The 20,850-nt window shown below is 43.1% G+C and overlaps 1 protein-coding gene across 4 annotated transcripts in view; it reads right to left on the bottom strand.

Moving 5' to 3' along the window:
- RAI14 (retinoic acid induced 14) overlaps nt 1-663 on the bottom strand; it is a 201,418-nt gene extending 200,755 nt beyond the window's left edge. For all 4 annotated transcript variants that reach the window (XM_010588088.3, XM_010588089.3, XM_010588090.3 and 1 more), the window contains exon 1: nt 555-663. The gene's annotated coding sequence lies outside the window, so the exon portion shown is untranslated. The remainder of the gene's footprint in view (nt 1-554) is intronic.
- Nucleotides 664-20,850: the final 20,187 nt, after the last annotated feature.

Here is a 20,850-nt window from a genome sequence, read left to right as displayed (position 1 = left end):
GACCCTCGGTCGCCGGAGCCACTCGCAGTCTCGGTTCACGCCTCCCTCCTCAGCTCCTCCAAGTTGAGCTTGGAGGCCGGGTCGAGCCCACAAACAGGGGCCCTGGGGAAGCGTGAAGCCGGACAGGGCGAGACAGGTGGGAGAGGGTGACGACGCGAAGGCGCACCCAGAACGCCCTCTCAGGGTCCGGTCATTCATTCCACCCGCGTTCCTCGGCAGCAACTCGGTGGCCTCTACCCTGCGCCCTGTCCCAGCCGGTCTGCCGGGCGCGGGAGGCAAGAGAAGGACACCCCTCTACTAACTTGGCCGAGTCTCCCCCCTCCCCACCCCCGAGTCCTGTCTCTGCCACCATCCTTCTCTTTCTCCCCCAAATCTGTCCTAGGCAAACACTTAGCGGCCGGCAGCGGGCAAGGGAGCGGTAGCTGGACCCCTGCTGCCGCCCCGCTGAGCCGCGCCAACTCCGCGCCTCGCTGCCTCCCCAAACCCCAGACACAAAGGCGGGGACGGGGACCCCGCGCCGGGGAAGCTCCCCACTGCCGGCGCGGCGCACTCACCCCATCGAGACGGTGGCGACGGCGACTCCCGGGGCCCTGTTGGCTGCGCCACCCCGCCCGCCGCTTCCCCAGGAAAACGCGGCCGCCGGGCTGGCTTCCTGCTCGGCTTCCTGCGCTCCGGCCCGCCCTCCTCCCCGCCGCGGGGTCAGTGGGCGCCGCGGCTCCAGGGCTGGGCCGCCGGGGCGGGGGCGGCGGCAGCACCACCACGTGGCCGCCCGGCGCCGGCCCCGCCGCCCTGGATCCAGGGGGAGCGGGAAGGGAGGTGCTAACCATTCCCCTCCCCTTCCACCCGCGCAGTCCCAAATTCCACGAGTCAGGTGACCGCGTCCTGCTCCGGTCCGGACCTGCGGGAGGTGCGCCCGGTTCGCCTGGCCAGCCCGTCAGCCCTGCCGCGTCCCCTGGGCCCGGGCGTCATGGGCGCCCGTGGCTTACTTTTTGTTTTCTGCGGATCTTGAGACCCTTCGCCGTGGATCTGTTTCATCCTCCTAACCTGAAGTTAGTGGACCAGTCTTCTCACCCCTGGGATTTAAGACAGCTGAGATCCCAAATATTATTTATTTCTGGTCAATTTCCAGAGCTGTTTGTGGTCGTGGGAGTGTATTAAAGTCACTGATCCCAGCCCCTTCTAGCCAGATTCAAATCGGTTATATTTTCCAGAATTATTGAGCAGAAAGTAAACCGGAATGTGCTCATATTCTCTGGAGGGAACCAACTGGTTGGAATAGCTGTTTCGTTACACTCCTCAGGTGGCACAATAAAACGACCGACGTCAAGTTGAGCTTTCTTCCTCAGGAGTTACAAATGGGAAATCTGCAGTTAGAAATGAGAGGCACAAATGGGGGACCAACCTAAAAGCAGTGCCTGGGATGCTAAAGGGGTGCTGGCCTCACTGCCCCAGGAGTCCCATAGCCTTTCTCCCTTTCCCAGCCCACTGACACCTGAGCATTTGGTTCAGGATGGGCTCCCTCATTAATTCTAAGAATTTTAGTGCTCCCACCTACTCTTTTTTTAAAAAAAAAAAAACATGCACCGGCTTTTCCATTCAGTCCCATCCTGCTAACCAGCCACTGTGCAGAAAGTCTGGATTCGCCAAAGCCCATCCCCTTTCCCCAGCTAGCTCTGCATCCTTGGAGCTGGGCAGAAAGCTTTCTAGAATAAATAAGTAGTGTGGGGATTTTTCAACTCTATGGAGTATAACTGTGGCCCCATACGGTTTCTCCATGGCTGGTTTTTTGGAAGTTGGTTGCCAGGCCTTCCTTCCCAGGCACCTCTGGATAGACTTGAACCTCCAACCTTTGGTTAGCAGCCAAGAGGGAGTCCCTGGGTGGTGCAAATGGTAAACACTCTTGACTGCTGACCAAAAGGTTGAAAGTTCAACTCCACCTCGGAAGAAAGGCCTGGCGATCTGCTTCCAAAAAATTAGCTGTTGAAAAATCTGCCTCTGGAGCACGGTTCTACCCTGACACACATGGGGTCATCAGGAGACGGGATCCACTCAATGGCAACTGGTACTAGTAGAGAATACTCAATGCTGCCTTGAAATCTAACATGTGCTTATCAAAAAAAAAAAAATTTTTTTTTTTATCCTACAGAAACAGTTGACAAGTTGACGGAACTTAAATGTCTATATATTAAACAATACTGAACAATTAAACAATAATTGTCTAAGGTGGAATCATCATCCTTTCACTCAGAGAAGACGGTTCTTCTTTTTTTGTCTTTTACACTTCAGTGCCTATCCCAGTCACCTCCAAAGAGCCTGCCTACCTCCTTACTTTATAATCCTGCCCCCTAACATCAGCAAGTCTAAGTCTGAGTGAGGGGCTGTAGTGGGCGGGGGGGGCTCTTATGGTAGTTGGATGTGTCAAGATCCTTCTCCAGATCCCCATTTCCTGAAGCTCAAAACCAACTTTGTACTCTACAGAGTCTGTAGCTGCCTCAGACCACAGCTGAAGTTGTGCCCTTTGCAGGATGATTAGTGATCAAGTATGGGATTTATCAGTGTCTTCTCACCAGTTATTTTTCCCTAGCTTCTTAGAAATGCTAATTGGATTCGGGATACATTAAACACCATCCTTTGATGGAAAACAGGACCAAGTGAAAAGGAGAAGGCAGCAAAGATAAAAGGGCCATCTACCTTGAACTTCTTGGGATGAACAGCATATTATGTTCCAATAAGTGAGTTACCAGAAATCAAGGTAACTGTGGTAAAATAGGAAACCCTGATGGTGTAGTGGTTAAGTGCTATGGCTGCTAACTCAAAGGTGGGCAGTTCAAATCCACCAGGCACTCCTTGGAAACTCTGTGGGGCAGTTCTACCCTGTCCTTTAGGGTTGCTAGGAGTCGGAATCGACCCAATGGCAATGGGTTTGGTTTGGGTTTTTTGTTTTTGGGGTTTTTTTTTGGTAGTATAATGTGCAGTACAGTAAATAATGAGAGCAAGGAGATCAAGTTTCCCTACCTCTCTGTTTTACTAATTCGCCATTTGACCTTCACCAAGTCTTTTAACTTTTCCTGGCCCCACTTTCCTAGTCAGCAAAAGGGAACATTGAACTCCGTGGTCTCAGAACTTGTACACCTCTAACGTCCTAAGCCCTATCTTTTAGTTTGAAGACGCTCACAAGCGGTATTGTCTTTTTTATTTTAAGGCAGAGCATTCATCTCTAATTGTTCTAGTGGGTCAATCTTGCTTGCCAACAAGATTGTAAACTCCTAAGGGTGTCACCGTCTAAGACTTAGCAGGACTCCATAAAAGTAAATTTATGACCGGTAGGGCTCAATTTTCATTTCTGAAATTAAATAATTTAACATCTTTTCTTTCTTGCTCTCTCACCAATATCAGTTCTCCCTGTTTTTCATTTCTGAAATTAAATAATTTAACATCTTTTCTTTCTTGCTCTCTCACCAATATCAGTTCTCCCTGTGAAGCAGCATCAGGAATTGCCACAAAGCTGGCTGCTATGAGGTGGAGTTCAGACATATTGTCACTCTCCAACTTCTTCACCATTTCTGACACCAGCCATTCCCCCACGGCACTCTCTACTTCTCTGCTGGGTTGATAATTTGTTGCACTGGCCAAGCAGAACTCACAGACCATGCCCACAGTTATGTGGTTTATTAAAGAAGTAAAAGGCTACAACTTAGGATCAGGCCAACTTGGAAGTAACAAGAACAACTTGGGATTAGGATCAGGAAGCACATAGACAAGGTTTGAAGGCTCCCCCGAGGTGGAAAGCAGATTCTTCCCTTCTTCAGTGCAGGACAGCTTCCATCCAGGACAGCTCTTTCAGGCTGTAATTGGTTGTGCAAGCAGGCAGGCCCACAGACCCTTCTCTCAGCCGCAGACACCCACTCTTGGCCATGCATGCCTCTGCCTTTGGCCTCCCTGCATCAGCCTTTCCCCTGCTAACTGGCCCAGCTCACAGTCAGTATGGCAGCTTGCTCAGCTACTACTCTCCTAGCAGCAGCTTTCTGTCATTGCTGCCAGCTCTGCTGTAGAGCCTCGTCTAGGCCTCTTGTCATCTTTAGTGTTACAGCCCTTGACCTGTATTACGACTCTCTGAGGAGATTCCTTGCCTCCTCTCTCTTCTGCTGCTTCTTTCTTCTCTCTTTGCCTCTAAAAACTTTTTTCAGGGTTGGCTGCTTATATAAACAAACTCCTTATCAATTTCAAGGCATGGCCCTCCCAGCAGAACCATGAACTGACCAATCCCGTCGGTGGACCACAAGTCACTCAATCTATTAGGTGAATTTTCAATCCACCATTTGCATAGCTAATCAACCAGTCCTTGCAAGGTGGATAAAATAGATCAATCACAAGGCAGACTGCAGCCCAGGGCCAGACAAAAAGTATCAAACCATCGAGTTGTCTACAGCTTACCCAGTTGTAAACACCTTTCACAAATTGCTTCTCCAAAGATCTAGGACAAAGGTAACTCTGCAGGGCTTGGGGGAAAAATCTCCCAATCTGTTTTTTCCAAAGAACAAAGGCAAAAGTCCATATAAAGGAACTCACTTTACCATACTCCCCATATTAAAAAACAAAACGAGTTGCCCTGAGTAGATTCCAACTTATAGTGATCCCATGTGTGTCAGAGTAGAATTACTCTCCATAGAATTTTCAGTGCCTGGTTTTCTTCAGAAGTAGATCACCAGGCCTTTCTTCCAAGGGGCCTCTGGGTGGATTTGAACTGCCAACCTTTCTGTTATCAGCCAAGTTCTTAACTATTTGTGCCACTCAGGGACTATCCCAAGATTAGGAATATTTTAAGTCTGGGGAAACAAAGCTAAGACTTGTTGGGGTAATAAGAAGCTGTCCCTGAAAGAGTAAACAGAGCTACCACACCAGAGCCAAAATTAATCCAGAAGATAACCCATCTGCTTTATTTAGTCTTTAGTCAGGATCTGACTGCACTTCTGGGTCTAGTTAGAAGCATCATGATTTAGAAGAATGCAGAGATTTTGGATCCAGTCCCCAGAATAGAACAAATATACAATCAGAAGGTTAGAGGAAGATAATTTGCAGGGGAAAAAAAAAATCCAAATATTCATGGTAGAACCACTTTTTGTATTTTTCTGGGGACTTTTACAAATAGAGGGAATTGTAACATGGGAGAAATCAAGAAGTCAATAAAATAACTCTAGTCTTCCTTTCAGAATTTAGTAGGAACACAGTAATAAAGCAGCCCTTAAAGTGGCCCAGAGTCTTTCCAGTTCTCAGGAAACTAGCAGAGATTTCTCCACAGGTAGGTTGCTAGTTTCCTCCTCAGTTAGGTTGGGCACCTGTGCAGGCAGTGAGGCTAAGATGGTAGGCAATAAACCCATTCAAAAGTCCTGCATGAGAGCCCTGCTACGGAAGTGTGGCAGAGAAGCTAACCATCACTCATGGCATTGCCCAGTATCTCATATGAAGAACATAATGCCTCCAGAGTTTCGAAGTCCAGTATGGTACCCCCTAGCCAAGCATGGATACGGAGCACTTGAAATGCCACTACTCTGAATTAAGAAGTGCTATAAATGCAAAAGGTTGTTGTTAGGTGCCATCAAGTCAATTTTCAACTCATAGAGACCACATTTGATAGAGTAGAACTGCCCCAGAGGATTTTCTGGCTATAATCTTTACAGAAGCAGATTTCAAGTCTTTCTCCTATAGAGCCACTGGGTGAGTTCTAACCACCAACCTATTGGTTAGCAGCCAAGTGCTTAACCATTGTGCCACCAGAACTCCTTGTAAATGCAAAATACACACCAGATTTAAAACACATATTATGAGAAAAGGAATTTAAAAAGTCTCAATAATTTTTTTATATTGATTGCATGTTAAAATGCATATATGTTGGATCATTGGGTTAAACACAGTATATTATTAGGATTAATTTCCCTTTTTACTTTTTAAAATACAGTTACTAGTAAATTTAAATTAGTATATGGCTTACCTTATATTTCTTTTGGCGAACACTGCTACAGAGTCTAATATTGGCGACTAACACATTTTGCATCTATTCTGTGCCAGGCATTCTTCTAAGTGATGTATACATTAACTACAGACGTTTACTTGATTGTCCAAACCAGGACACTTTTGAGAGTGTATGGAGGTGGGACGATTTCTAAACCAGTCAGAATACAAGCACCAAAGGCATTAACTGGAACTCTCCTAAACTAACTGGAATGTCTCCACTGCCACAGAGTCGATTCCAACTCTTGGCGACCCCATGTGTTACAGGGTAGAACTACTCCATATGTTTTTCTTGGCTGTAATCTTTGACTCAATAATACACAAGAACAACAGCAAAAACTATTCTTACAGGAACAGATCACCAGGCCTTTCTCCTGTGGCTCCACTGGGTGCATTCAAACAGTCAACCTTTAGATTAGCCAAGTACAAATCGTTTGTGCCACAACGATTTGTGGCACAAACGATTTGTACTTGGCTAATCTAAACAAACAACTGGAATGTCAGGCTACCTTAATATTAGGCCATCTAATCTAACATCGACTCTACAGATAAGTGCCATCATTGTTCCTTTTGAACATATGAGGGGACTGGGGTACAAAGAGATTAAGTAACTTGCCCAAAGTTACACAGCTATTAAGTGGCAGTGCTGGGATTCAACGTAGGGCAGCCTGGCTCCAGAGCCTTCGCTCTCAACTTCTGTGCAGTTCTGCCAGCCTAAGAGCTAGAACTGATTGAAAATTTGCTTTGCGCAAGGTTTGTTTTTCCTAATTCTCTCAGAAACTGAGGAATAGTGATTTAGTTATCCAGGGCTGCTGTAACAGAAATACCACAAGTGGATGGCTTTAACAAAAGGAAACTTATTCTCTCACAGTCTCAGAGGCTAGAAGTCCGAATTCAGGGTGCCAGCTCCAGGGGAAGGCTCCCTTTCTCTGTTGGCTTTGGGGGAAAGTCCTTGTCATCAATCTTCCCCTGGCCTAGGATCTTCTCAGTGTAGGGAACCTGGGTTTGAAGGATGAATTCCCCTCCTCATTCTTCATTCTCAGTGGCATGAAGTCCCTCTCTCTGCTTGATTCTCTCTTTTATATCTCAAAAGAGATTGACAATCTAATCATGTAGACTGGGTCCTGCCTCATTAACGTGACTGCCTCTAATTCTGCCTCATTAACATCATAGAGGTTAGGATTTACAGCACACAAGATAATCATATCAGATTGCAAAATGGTGGACAACCTCACAATACTGGAAGTCATGGCCTAGCCAAGTTGATACACATTTTAAGGGGACACAATTCAATCCACTACATATAGTATTATTCTGTTTTTGTTGCTGTTGTTAGCCCCCTAACTCATGGTGACCCCATGCACAATGGAACAAAATGCTGCCCAGTCCTGTGTAATCCTCGTGACAGGACTGTTGTGATCCATAGAGTTTTCACTGGCTTATTTTTTCAAGTAGATTGCTAGGCCTTTCTCCCCAGTCTGTCTTGGCCTGGAAGCTCCACTGAAACCTGCTCAGCACGACAGACATGGCTGTGCATGAAATGCACTGGCAGGAATTGAACCTGGGTCTCCCACATGGAAGGCAAGAATTCCACCACTGAACCACCAATGTTCCCCAGTTTCTCCTTATCGGTGTTAATTACCTATCAATATTATGTATTTAGCTCTCACTGTGTGCCAACCACTACTGCATATACTTTATATGTATTATTTATTTAATCTGTACAATAACCCAAAAAGTAGGTACTAATATTACCCTTATTCTGTAGTTGAGGAAACTGAGGCCAAGAGAGATTAAGGAAGATTTGCCTGAAATTGTACAGCTGGTAAGTGGAGAAGCTGGTGTTCAAACTTACTACCTGATAGAGTATTTCTTCTTTTAAATTTTCTTTTTTAATTCTTTTATTTCTCATTTTTACGTCATGTTTAAAAATAAAGAGAAAATAAAAGAGGATGAGGGCTCTGGGGAGTTCAACCATGATTCCAGCCCAGTAACTGACAACTGCTTCAAGGGGGAGGATCCGGCCTTCCCAGGCCAGCTGGGAGGGAGCTGCCTGGAATTCAGATTCTCTGTTCTCACTGGCTTCGTGCAGAACTGGCCTCAGATGTTCTATTCTCAAATTTCTCAAAATATCCCTTTAACTTCTGTTCAATTTCTACCCCTCTTAATCAAACATGCAGGTAAAAATGCCCGGATTTGGAGCAGAAGACTGTGGTCAGGGAGGGAGACTCGGGATGAGAAAGCACACACTGAATGCTCCCATAATATATATACTGTATATATATTTACTGTATTTACATGTATAAAAGAAATATATATATTTGCTGTAAATGGGAAGTCTTTTTAAGACCAAACAAAAACCAAACCCATTGCCGTTGAATCGATTCCGACTCATAGTGACCCTATAGGACAGAGTAGAACTGCCCCACAGAGTTTCCAAGGAGTGCCTGGTGGATTCAAACTGCCAATGTTTTGGTTAACACCCTGGGCTCTTAACCACTGCTCCCTTTTTAAGACATACACCATTTAAATAAAATGTTTTAAAATATTTCCCAGAAGCCAGCAAAGCATAGGAGACCCACTTGGACCTCCAACTCCCTCACTTAGTCCCTGAGCCCTGGGCCTTTTCATAACAAGTTTCCCAGATGGTTACTTAATATCAACTTACTTCGTCCTCCGGTTCTCACGAAGGGCCTTCAAAATTCCCTTCCTTATTATGCAATTTGACAGGACAAGATTCCCCCCCAGTTGGTCAACAGTGACCTTAACATCAGAACCCCACTCTCCTCCCTTTTGTCGGCCTATTATTGTGAAGCCAATTTGTCTTCTTGGCATTGTCTTCTAAGGGTTCTAGGAATCCATGGGAGGACATCAGCATGGCCTCTCTTCCTGCTTCTGCTGGCTTCTGTGGACCTTCCCTCTCCTATCTCAGCTCTGTTAAAGGAACATTTTCACAGTGATTTCTCTGACTTTCCAATTCTGTCCCTTTCCTCTCTTCTGGCACATCCCGGGACAGCCAGAAACATATTCAGCCTTACTCCTTTTCTTCTGAAACTCCGACAGGAAGCCTCAAACAAAAAAATTATAGGACTCTCTTTGAAAGAGAATTCAAAGGAAGAATGATCACTACCTTAGAAGAATCTTCATCTGAATGTGAGAAACCTACTTAAGGTGCATATTTGGATTGTTCCAGAATTTGTGTTAAGGCAAAACAAACAAAGGACTTTTGGAATTTTGCTAAATATCTTCACAGCAGTACAGTCATATATTTTAAGTGCTAGCAGTCTGCTATGGAAAAAGTCTCTTAAAAATGTATTCAGTCACATAGTAGAAAGGCCAGTTTCGAGAACAACGAGCAATCTACTTCATGTAGTCTACTAAGGATTTCAAAGAGAGCAAACGAAAATGGAAAAGTAAAAATGAGTAACAGAAGCCAAATAGCTACAGAATCTTTGAAAAATATAAACAAGAAGTTACAGGCAGATGCAAGAGTAATACACAGATTTATTATGTGTGTAGTATTTGGATAAGAAAGGAACATGAATTAAAACATCTCATAAGCAAAAGTTGATCTCAATGAAGAAAACAAAAATCTCAGGGCTCAAGGTTAATACCATAACCAAAAACAAGTGCCCTAGGCCAACCAAAACAGCAGCTTGGTTTAGGGTCACTCTATCAAGAAATGTTTCTGGAGCATCAACTTTGGCAAGGTCCATTGCAACAACCACCCTCTGCCCCTCAGTTCGTCTCACTCTGTTCGCAACACTAAATGAAGAACCAGATGCTCCATGTATGGCTAAAATTGCTTGTCATTGAGCCAATTTCAACTTATGGAGACCCCATGTGTGTCAGAATAGAACTGTGCTCCAAAGGGTTTTAAGTGGCTGATTTGGGGGGAAGTAGATTCCCAGACTTTTCTTCTGAGGTGCCTCTGAGTGAACTCGAACCTCCAAACTTTCAGTTAGCAGCTAAGATCACTAGCCATTTACGCCACCCAGGCATGGCTAGGATAGCCAATAAAGCAGTGGCTGCACTTTACAATGATCTATGGAGAAAATACAAAATGCCAATGCCGGATCAAAGCAAGCAGCATCCTAGGGTGTGGGCTGATATGTGTGATTTTTTAAAAGCAGGTGATTCTAGTGGAATTCTGTCTTAGTCATCTAGTGCTGCTATAACAGAAATACCACAAGTGGATGGCTTTAACAAAGAGAAATGTATTCTGTCACAGTCTGATAGACTACAAGTCCAAATTCATGGCATCAGCTCCATGGAAAGGCTTTTTCTCTCTGTCAGCTTTAGGGGAAAGTCCTTATCATCAATCTTCCCAGGAAGAGGAGCTTCTCAGCACAGGGACACACTTTGCCCCTGGTTCTGCTTTCTTGGTGGGATGAGGTCCCCCTATTTCTCTGCTTGCTTCTCTCTTTTATATTTCAAATGAGATTGACTTAAGACAAAATCTAATCTTGTAGATCTCATCAGCATAACTGCCACTAATCCATGTCATTAACATTATAGGGATAGAATTTACAACACATAGGAAAATCATATCAGATGACAAAATGGTGGACAATCACACGATACTGGAAATCATGGCATAGCCAAAATGATACACATATTTTTGGAGGATAAAGTTCAATCCATGACAGCTTCCAAGGCTGAGACCCACTGCAGAGCAAGCAAGAAATGCCACACCTGATACACTCATGGATTCCCGTGCCATGCTACTGCTTGTGACTTTGTGGTCTTTTTTGTGTGTGAACTCCCGTTTTCTTAGCCATCCAATAACCAACTATCTGCTTTCTTGATGCTTGTGAGCCCTGCATAAGCCCCTCCTCCGCCATCTCAATGGGAGAAATTTTTCTGGGATTTCTGACATACATAGCAGAGCAACCAACTTGATGACGCGATAGCTACTTGGATTATCTTGACATGTTCCTTCTGAGAAAGGAGAGGCCACCAAGACTGAGATTTTGATGTTGGGTAGCCTATTCCAAAGTTGATGACACCTGGGTCCTAGTTCTCTTTAAGCCAGTACTCTGCCAGAACTGGAAGAAGTAATGAGAGTCGTTCATAAATAGAGGTGGCCCAAGGCAATACTATGTAGTGTTGGCCAGTCCTGGTTCTGATTCTTGGCTTCATTTTTTCTGGGTCTGTGATTGAGTAAGTTGCTGGATTTATTTGAAACTCAGTTTCCTTGGTACAGTGGTAGGATCCTCGCCTTCCACGCAGGAGACCTAGGTTTGATTCCCAGCCAATATATATCATGTGCAGCCGCCACCCATCTGTCAGTGGAGGCTTGTGTGTTGTTATGATGCTCAACAAGTTTCAGCAGAGCTTCCAGATTAAGGAGGACTAGGAAGAAACTGCTAACAACAACAACAACGTGAATGAGCTTAAGAGAGTCATAGACTCTGAAAGAAAATAAAATAGTAGTATAAGTGGAAATTAATTCAACTGTCGTTAAATTTTTATAGGCTATAGTTCAAACATTTCTAGGATTCTATTTGCTAAGTCTTAAATGGAGCCCTGGGGGCACAGTGGTTAAGAGCTTGGCTGTTAACCAAAAGATTGGCAGTTTGAATCCATCAGCTCCTCCTTGGAAACTCTATGGGGCAGTCCTACTCTGTCCTATAGGTCATTATGAGTCGGAATCAACTCAATGGCAATGGGTTTTCTTTTTTTGTTTGTTTTTCTTATTACAGTGGGAATCCTTATTGACTGATACGTAAGGTACAGCACTGAACAAACATGCAAAGAAGAATTAGGAGATGTTCTCAGTCTCCAAAGGAACTTTCGGTCTATTTGGGGAAACGGCATACAGATGTACATGGGCAGAGAGTTAACAAAAGAAGGCAACAGGGGACTTCACGTTGCTCTCTAGTTCTTCCGCATTATTCTGTGGTTTTGCCAAGCCACGTTGCCTGGCAAACTGTGCCCTCTACCATGTGATGCCTACTTTTCTGCCGAAATCTTATGAAGCAGTGTGCTATGGGAGCCAAAATATCAATCAACTCTTCTCCCACCCACAGAGATTCTTATTCTAATATACAGTGAGGATTGAGAACTACTACTACTGTGTACCTCCTGAGCTAGTTAGTGATTGAAACATCATTAGCATCCAGATCAACTACCTGTAATGGTGTGACAGTGGCTTTTACAAATCAGATTTTTTTTTTTTTTTTGACCCTTGTATTTAGGAAACCCTGGTGGTGTAGTGGTTAAGTGCTACAGATGCTAACCAAAAGGTCTGCAGTTTGAATCCGCCAGGCGCTCCTTGGAAACTCTATGGGGCAATTCTACTCTGTCCTATAGACTCACTATGAGTCGGAATCGACTCGACGGCAGTGGGTGGGTATTTTGAAAAGTTACTGGCTTTGGGTCAGAGACTCCAGGGAATTAGGGTGGAGGCCTCTGAGATTCTCTTGATTGTTCCTTCATTGCTACAAGGTGGCTTCCTCACCCACAGCAAGTTTGTGTTGCAGGCTGGGAGAAGGGGAGGAGTGGGCAGCCAGATTATTTGGCCCCTTTTAAGAAGGTTTTCTAAAAGCTCTACCCAACATCTTCATTTAATTGGCAAAAACTATGTCACATGGCCACTTCCATCTGAGAGGAAAACACAGATTTTCAGCTGAGTGCACTGCACACGGAGCCCTGGTGATGCAGTAGGTTAGAGCTACGGCTGCTAACCAAAAGGTCAGCAGTTCAAATCCACCAGCCACTCCTTAGAAACCCTATGTGTCAGTTCTACTCTGTCCTATAGGGTCGCTATAAGTTGGAATAGGCTCGACAGCAATGAGTTTTCTTTTAGACATTCCACACAGATAAAATTGGGATTCTGCTGGTAGAGAAGAGGGGAGAATGGATATTGGGCTGATCCATTGCTGTAAAAAAATTCATGGCCTAAAACAACAAAAATATAATTTTTTATTTCTCACAATTCTGTGGCTTAACCAGATGGTTCTTCTGCTTCATGTGGTGTTAGCTGAGGTACTAGAGTAGCTAAAAGGTTCAAAATGGCCTCATTCATAGAGCCAGTAGTTGGTGTTGATACCTGGCTGGAACTTAGCTAAAAAATGTAGGCTGGGACCTCATTCTCCTTCATATGGCTTCTTGGGCTTCCCTATGGCATGATGGCTGGGTTCCAAGAGGAGCATTCCAAGGTGATGAGCCCCAGTGTATACGTGTTTATCAAACCTCCACTTCCGTCATGTTTGCCAGCATTGGCCAAAGCTAGTCATTTGGCCAAGGCAAAAGCCAAAGTGTGAAAGGACTGTTCAAAGGCATGAATTCAGGAAGCATGGTTTATTGGGGATGTTAATATGAAAACCATATTAAGCCAATAAAAGAAATTTATCAAAGTTTATTTAATATACCAAAACCAAACCCATTGCTGTTGAGTCGATTCCTACTCATACAGACCCTACACATGATTTGTAAATTGGGGTAACATTTTGACTAAAGAGTTAAAGTGTTCCGAAGATGAGAGATCCTCCAAAGACTCTTATACCGCATCTTACCTGCATCGCCATGGAAAAAAGCCTGGAAAGCAGTGTTCACACAGTAACAGTTTACCCTAAAACACAGTTTCCAGGCAGGCCTTGGAGTTCCTGTTTCTCAAAACTGACTGCACATAGATAATTCTTCAAAAGAGATCAATGCCTAAGGCAAAACGGCCTTCACCAAGCTGCTACTAGGCTATTGTTTGACTTAAAGGTGACTTTAGGAAAACAGTTTGCTCAAGGTTCAAAAGAAGATCTTAAGGGCAATGGCTTGGGTGGGTCACCTCAACTCAGTGGACTTCAGAAATCTAGATTCTAGGAGAATCAAAACCGTTTCTCAGCAACCACCAGAAGTAGGTATCCAACCATCTCTGCCACAGCATCACTTGATAATAATATGTTGTAATTTATTTGGTGCTTATTTTGCACCAAACTTTGAGTTGGATACTTTGCAAGCATTAACTCTGAAAATAGCCACAACAACCTGTGAGGTAGATACTTGTACTGGTAGTGCACAGCCAACAGGTGCTCAACCACTGTCAAGCAAGGCCTGCTCATTCTGTCCATTGTCTTCAAGACCCTGAGCACTGCCTGTAACTCAGTGTCTGCCTTAAGCCAGTCAAAACCAGTTTACTAGCTTCATAAGTGTCCTAAAGTAACTTAAGCCTCATTAAGACCTAGTTGAATATTTAGATTCCTGCCCCAGGTGGAGCTTCTCCACCATTTTCTATACATACTAAAGAAAAAAAAATGTAATTTGTCTTACTGTGCCTGCATGCCATGATGACCTATGTAGTCCATGTTTGTATGTACTTCCCTATGGGGGGAAAAAAAAACCCCATTGTGTCAATTCCGAGTCATAGTGACCCTATAGGACAGAGTAGAACTGCCCCATAGGGATTCCAAGGAGTGCCTGATGAATTGAACTGCTAAACTTTGGGTTAGCAGCTGTAGTTCTTAACCACTATGTCACCAGGGTTTCCCTTACTTCTTTGCGAGGAACAGTATAAAAGGTCTGCCTCCCTTTGTTCAGGGAGCTTGGTTTGAGGTATCCATCTCCTTGCTTTTTGCCTGTGTGTTTGCAATAAATGCCTTTCTATTTCCTCACTTGGTGTACTTTCATTGACTCAAAGCCCAATTGAGTGGGACCTACATGTAGGTAACACTACTATCCATTTTTAAAAAAATCAAATATGTTGCCATCAAGTTGATTCCAGCTCATAGAGACCTTGTGTGACAGAGTAGAACTGCTCCAAGGGGTTTCCAAGGCTGTAAATCTTTACAGAAGCAGACTGCCACATCTTTCTCTTGTGGAGTGGCTGGTGGGTTTGAACCCCTGCCTTTTGGTTAGCAGCCATGTGCTTAACCACTGCGCCATCAGAGTTCCTTATCTCCATTTAAGAGAGGAGGAAATAGATTTTGAGACATCTACTCAATGTCACGTAGTAGGAAAACACCAGGACTAGAACTTGAACCAGGCCTGAATAATCAGTTTGGACCAGGGCTAGCCAGCACATTCTGGTTGCAGGGAGGTGGGAGCAAGGGAAGAAATCAAGTGACGAGGATTTCATAAAATAATCATTAAAGAAACATTTTCCCCGAGCTGTTAATACCATTCTCCTTCTCCCTTTCTTCAGCAGGTGCAGACAGAAAAGTGTGCCATCTCTGTCCTTCAGATTCCAAGCTGGAGAACTGTATTGGTCGGGTGAACCAGTGAGCACTGGGACCATCTTCACAAAGTGTACACAACTGGAAGTTTAAGAGAAACATTTGGCAGAAAAAGTTGGACAGATATATTTGAGCTTGGAAAAGCTGAAGAAGTAGTCCAAACATCTAGCACATTGTTTGAAGAACACTTTGAGGGGGGTCTTTGAAAGGGAAGGCGCCCTGGTGGTGAAGCTATTAAGGGCTAACCGAAAGGTCAGTACTTTGAACCCACCAGCCGCTCCAAGGGAGAAAGATGTGGCAGTCTGCTTCGGTAAAGATTACAGCCTTAGAAACCCTATGGGGTAGTTCCACTCCGTCTTATAGCATCACCATGAGTTGGAATCGACTCGATGGCAATGGGTTTTGAAAGGGAAATAAAAAAGTTTACTGAATTTACGCCTGGACAAAGTGTGTCAAAGGTGAGTGCCCCTAACAGGCTAAAAACAATTTCAAATTATATAAAGTACCTTGAAGACACTATAATTTTTCTGTTTAAAACTATTTATCAAACTATGGCCCAAGGACTCTTCAGTATATAGAAATATTGAGTCCGAATCTCCAGTGGGTAGGCTAGAAAATCTGCGTATTTAAGGAGCATCCCAAGTGGTTCACATGCACAAAACGTGTGCAAGTTACCCATTTAAAAATGTTTTTTTCATATGATGATTTTTAAACAGTGCTTCTCAAGTTGTGCATTTGAATCCCCTTGGGATCTCTTTAAAAAGATTTTGTTCAGTAGATTCAGAAAAAGGGCTTAAGAGTCTGTGACTTCTAAAAAGTTACCAGTGATGGTGTGGTGCTGAGGAACCACTTGGAATAGCAAACCTTTAAAAGATTTGAGGAAAAAACAAATCCTTTGGTGTTGTAAAATACAGAGGCAGACGTAAATAATACAAAGAATAGTGCCATTACCCTTTCCAAAGGGACAGATCGCCAATAATGAACATAGCCATAGCAGCAAAAGAGGAAGCTTCAACAAGCTTCAACAAGATGAGTTGAAACAAGAACTTGTTTGGTGCCATGGAAACCCATTTTTGACTCATGGCAATCCCATGGGACAGAGTAGAACTGCCCCATAGGGTTTTCTAAGCTGTAATCTTTATGGAAACAGATCGCCAGGTTTTTTCTCCCACGGAGCCATTGTGTGGGTTTGAACTGCCAACCTTTTGGTTAGCAGCTGAGTGCCTAACCATTGCATCTTCTGAACTTATGGTGGGTTAAACCAAGAGCTGTTCAGGGTAAGCTCTCCTGGTCAAGATGAGCTAGACGAGTAGGTGCTTAAGTAATGAAAGCTTCGGAACCTGAGGAGCCCAGACGGCTAAGAAAAGAGCTTGAAGAAATGCAAAGAGTGAGATAGAGCAAAATAAAGGAAAACAAAAATTTAGATAGGCTGAACGCATAAGGTGCAAGAGTATACCATTTGTATGTAAAAGCTTCTTTTCTTTTAACCCTTCCTTTTACTTTCATATTATAGTTTTTAAGTAGAAGGATGATACTGACATTACATAATAAGTGCTAATTTACTAAAAACGCATATTTTTAATCCTTAAAGGAATTCACAAAGAAGTCCAGATACCCTAATTAGGCCGGTGTTACCCCAGGAGCTGGCATCTCTGAGAATAATTCATTCCTTTCAGAAGGCGTGCTTTATCCTTTACCTGAGTTTACAGTAGCTTTTATTTCTTCCACTCTGTAGAGTAAGCAAAGTACTTTCAGGCCCATTTATCTCATTTGATCCCTCCCAATGATAATATCTATCATATATCACACTGTCAGTCATATCTAAACAAACCAATTGTTACTATCCTATTTTGCAGATCATAAAAGTAAGTTTCAGAGAATTTTAGTGATTTTTCTCAGAGGCAAAGTTGAGACTAGAACCTGGCTTTTCTGATCAGAGTCCTAGGATCTGTTTACTACAACACAGGATTTCCATGGGTTGTTGGAATCACATTTATAGAAGCACAACAGAAAGGAGGCACTCTGTACTCTATAACTGAAGCAAGAGGGCAATCGCTCCAAATATAACTGATGAAGGCCTAAGTGGTTGAAGAAGCCCCAGTCTACAGAGCCTGTTAATGGACTTCTGCCTCCAGCTACATGGTTGACTGGATGTTCTGGAAAAACTTTCCTTTACGAACTCCTAGGAAAACTGGAAAACATGCACCAAACATTAGATTGAAAGCACAGCTTAATTTACAAGACTATATGTGAGATCCATAGAGGCAAAACAAAGAACGGCAAGCAAGCCCTGAAGCGAAGGCCTACTTGGGAGCTGTTGCTGATCCTAGGAACCTGGTTCTCTGTGGGGAAAACAGAGTTAACATCTGGGATCTTGAATATAGCTATTGTGTGCCATGAAGTCGATTCCGACTCATGGCGACCATATAGGACACAGCAGAACCGCCCCACAGGGTTTTCTAGGCTGTACTCTTTACAGGAGCAGATTGTCAAGTTTTTACTCCCTCACATCCACCGGTGAGTTCAAACCTTTCAGTTAGCAACTAAGCGGTTTGCAGCCAAGCATTTTACTATTGTGCTACCAGGGCTCCTTTGAATAAAGCTAGGAGTCTCAAAAGTCTACACCCTCCAGTGAAAAGTTGCTTAGGAAAAAATACCTTCCTCTGCGAAAAGGAAGTCACCAAGGAAATTTATTTGTCTCAGACCTTGGTCAAAGGGTTTGAAGACAGAAACAAAAATGTCTTTCCTGAAAATTTGTAATTCCATGCCTGCCCTCACGGAGGTTTACTTACATGGTCTTGGAAACCCTAAGCAGAAAAATTATTTTAGTTATTATTTATTTAGTTAGCTCATAACTCCCCAAGGCATCTGGAACCTTGAGGAAAGCACCTTCAACCCAGACTATGCAGGATTTCTACATTTAAGAAAAGCCTTACATAAACTCACAATAAAATATTTCAAACACATAAGGAAATAATCACAATAAGTTGGGCTCAGCAGAAAAGAGAGAGGACAGAATTAGACCCTGCTAATTTTGCATATAGCATTACCTAAAACAGACTACAAAAGAAGTCCCTGGGTGGTGCAAATTGTTAAGCACTCCCCAGAAGCATCTTGGAAGAAAGGCCTGGTGATCTACTTCAGGAAGATCACAGCCATTGAAAACCCTATGAAGTGCAGTTCTACTCCACACATATAGGATCACATAAAGTTGCCGTGAGTTGGAATCAACTCAACTGGCAACTAGTATGCTTAAAATTTTGATGAAATAATGAAGGGCATTGTAAACATAAGAAAAAAACAAAAGACCATCAAGAATCAGTAGGCAGCTTTGCAAATAACCAAATGTAATTTCTAGAAATGAACAATATAATAATTAAAATGAAAATCTAATGGATTAGTTAAATGGCAGATAAAACAGAGCTAAAGAGGGAGTTAGTTGATTGAAAGAAAGGACTGAAGAATCATCTGATAATACTGTACAGAGAGAAGAAATATGGAAAATATGAAATTGAGATTAAGAGATGTGGATAAAAAAATGAGCATGTTCAAAATACATCAATTGGAGTTTCAAAAGAAGAGAGTGGATAGAAGGAAGTAGAGACAATACTCAAAGCGATAATGAAAAACACAAAAAGTCAGAATTGGTGAGAGACATGACTTCTCAGACTGAAGAAGTACATCAAGTTCCAAGAAAGAAATAAAAATAAATCATTTTCTACATACTTCATAATGAAATTTTAGAACATCATAAAAAGAACTGGAGAGAAAGGAGAGATTATCTAAAAAGGATTAAGAGTTAGATAGTAGCCTTTTCAACAGCAACAAGAAAACCCAGAATTCAGTGAAACAACTCAAAGGGCCAAGAGAAAAATGACAAGTACCCTGGAATTGTATACCCTGCTAAACTACCATCTGAGGCCCTGGTGGCGCAGTGGTTAAGAGCTACAGTGTGCCACGGCTGCTAACCAAAAGGTCAGTAGTTCAAATCCACCAGCTGCTCCTTGGAAACCCTATGGAGCAGTTCTTCTCTGTTCTACAGAGTCACTATGAGTCAGAATCGACTCGACGGCAACAGCTTTTTTAATGGGATAAACTACCATCCAAGACTAGGCGCAAAATTAAAAAATTATCAGAAGAAAGTGGGAAGGTATCCTCATACTCTGGGAACTCCTTATCTTCTTCAGGGGATTTTTTTGTGTGAGTGTGCCCACCTCTATATCATAAAAAGCTCCACCAAAAATCCCAAAAAGGTCACCAAAATTGCAGACAATGCTGCACCTACATTTTGTGTCACTGGAAGCATCTTTAAAATTATTCAGGCTGATAGGTCCCTGCAGAGGAAAAGCTGGGTTAGATAACATTGTATGTTTATCTCTGGATTCTAGTCATTCATTTCACTCTGCTCCCCCCACCCCGCCAGCTTTTTTTTTGAATAATACATCAAAGGTGCAGACATATGCTTGCTTGTGCAAGTGTGTGTGAGCACACACACACAGTGTTGGGGAGGCGCAACTGAAATTTTGTGTAGGGGAAGAAGTTGAGGGCAGTCATGAGTAATGCCTTTTGATTTTTGGGAGGGTGGGTGAGGAGAGAAGGTGCTTGAGTTTTAGATATTTTAAATACATGCAAAACCAAAAATACCAAACTCGCTGCCCTCCAGTCGATTCCGACTTACAGTGACCCTATAAGACCGAGTAGAATTGCCCCACAGGGTTTCCAAGTAGCTCCTGGAAGATTTGAGCTACCTACCGTTTGGTTAGCTGCTGAACACTTAACCACTATGTCACCAGTTTCCGATATATGTAAAGGAGTCCATATTTCTCTTTTCAGGACATGCCTTCCCTCCTTTGGCAATATTCATGGAAAGACTGTTTTTTGTCAACGCATATGAATCTTTCATTTTTCGGTCAATGTAGACTGATTACTCCATCCTGACTTCTCTCAGAGGTCCATGTGCTGCTTTGCATGGAGTAAATGGTCGATCATTCCTGCTGACTAACCATAGCCTGGATGAGACCATTAGGTAAGACCTTCCCTTTCTTTCCAAATAATCCATCCTTATGCTCTTTTTCTTACCCAGGATACTCTGAAAGCAGAAAATTGGTTTTCCCCAGCTGTGTCATGACCTCTGCCTCTGAGCCATCCATACCCCAGATTTTTTTTTTTTTTTGTCTCTAGAGTTTTTTTTTTTTTAGAGCTTGCCTTGATTCCTAGGAGTGAGACGAATAAGATGTTGAAAGCCCAGTCTAGACTGTTCCTCATCCCAGATACGGGATCCTGGCATGTGCAGTTGTATGAGGGATGCAGAGAATTCCCTCTGAAGCTAGACATGGGAAGAGTTTTTTTTAGCCAAGAGAGTTATAGATAATTGTAAAACAACTCAAAAAGATCTAATCTACTAAGTCTTGTTTTGATATTTTGGTCTCAATAGAGATTCAAATGTTAAAGTTAGCAACATGGCTAATAGAATATTCTAAAAAAGAAAAAACAAACCAGTTGTTACTGAATTGATTCCAACTCATGGTAATCCCAATATAATCTATTTCAAATTCCAGGGCTTTATTTTTAAACAACGGTACTTGGAGCACTGTTATTTCTCAAGGTGACTCAGGAGATTGTTGTTGTTGCTATTAGGTGCTGTCAAGTTGGTTCCGACTCATAGCAACCC

Source organism: Loxodonta africana, chromosome 2 (assembly GCF_030014295.1).
Source record: "Loxodonta africana isolate mLoxAfr1 chromosome 2, mLoxAfr1.hap2, whole genome shotgun sequence".
Lineage (NCBI taxonomy): Eukaryota > Metazoa > Chordata > Mammalia > Proboscidea > Elephantidae > Loxodonta > Loxodonta africana.
Note: the sequence above shows the minus strand (reverse complement) of the source record. Positions and strands in the feature narration are given on the sequence as shown.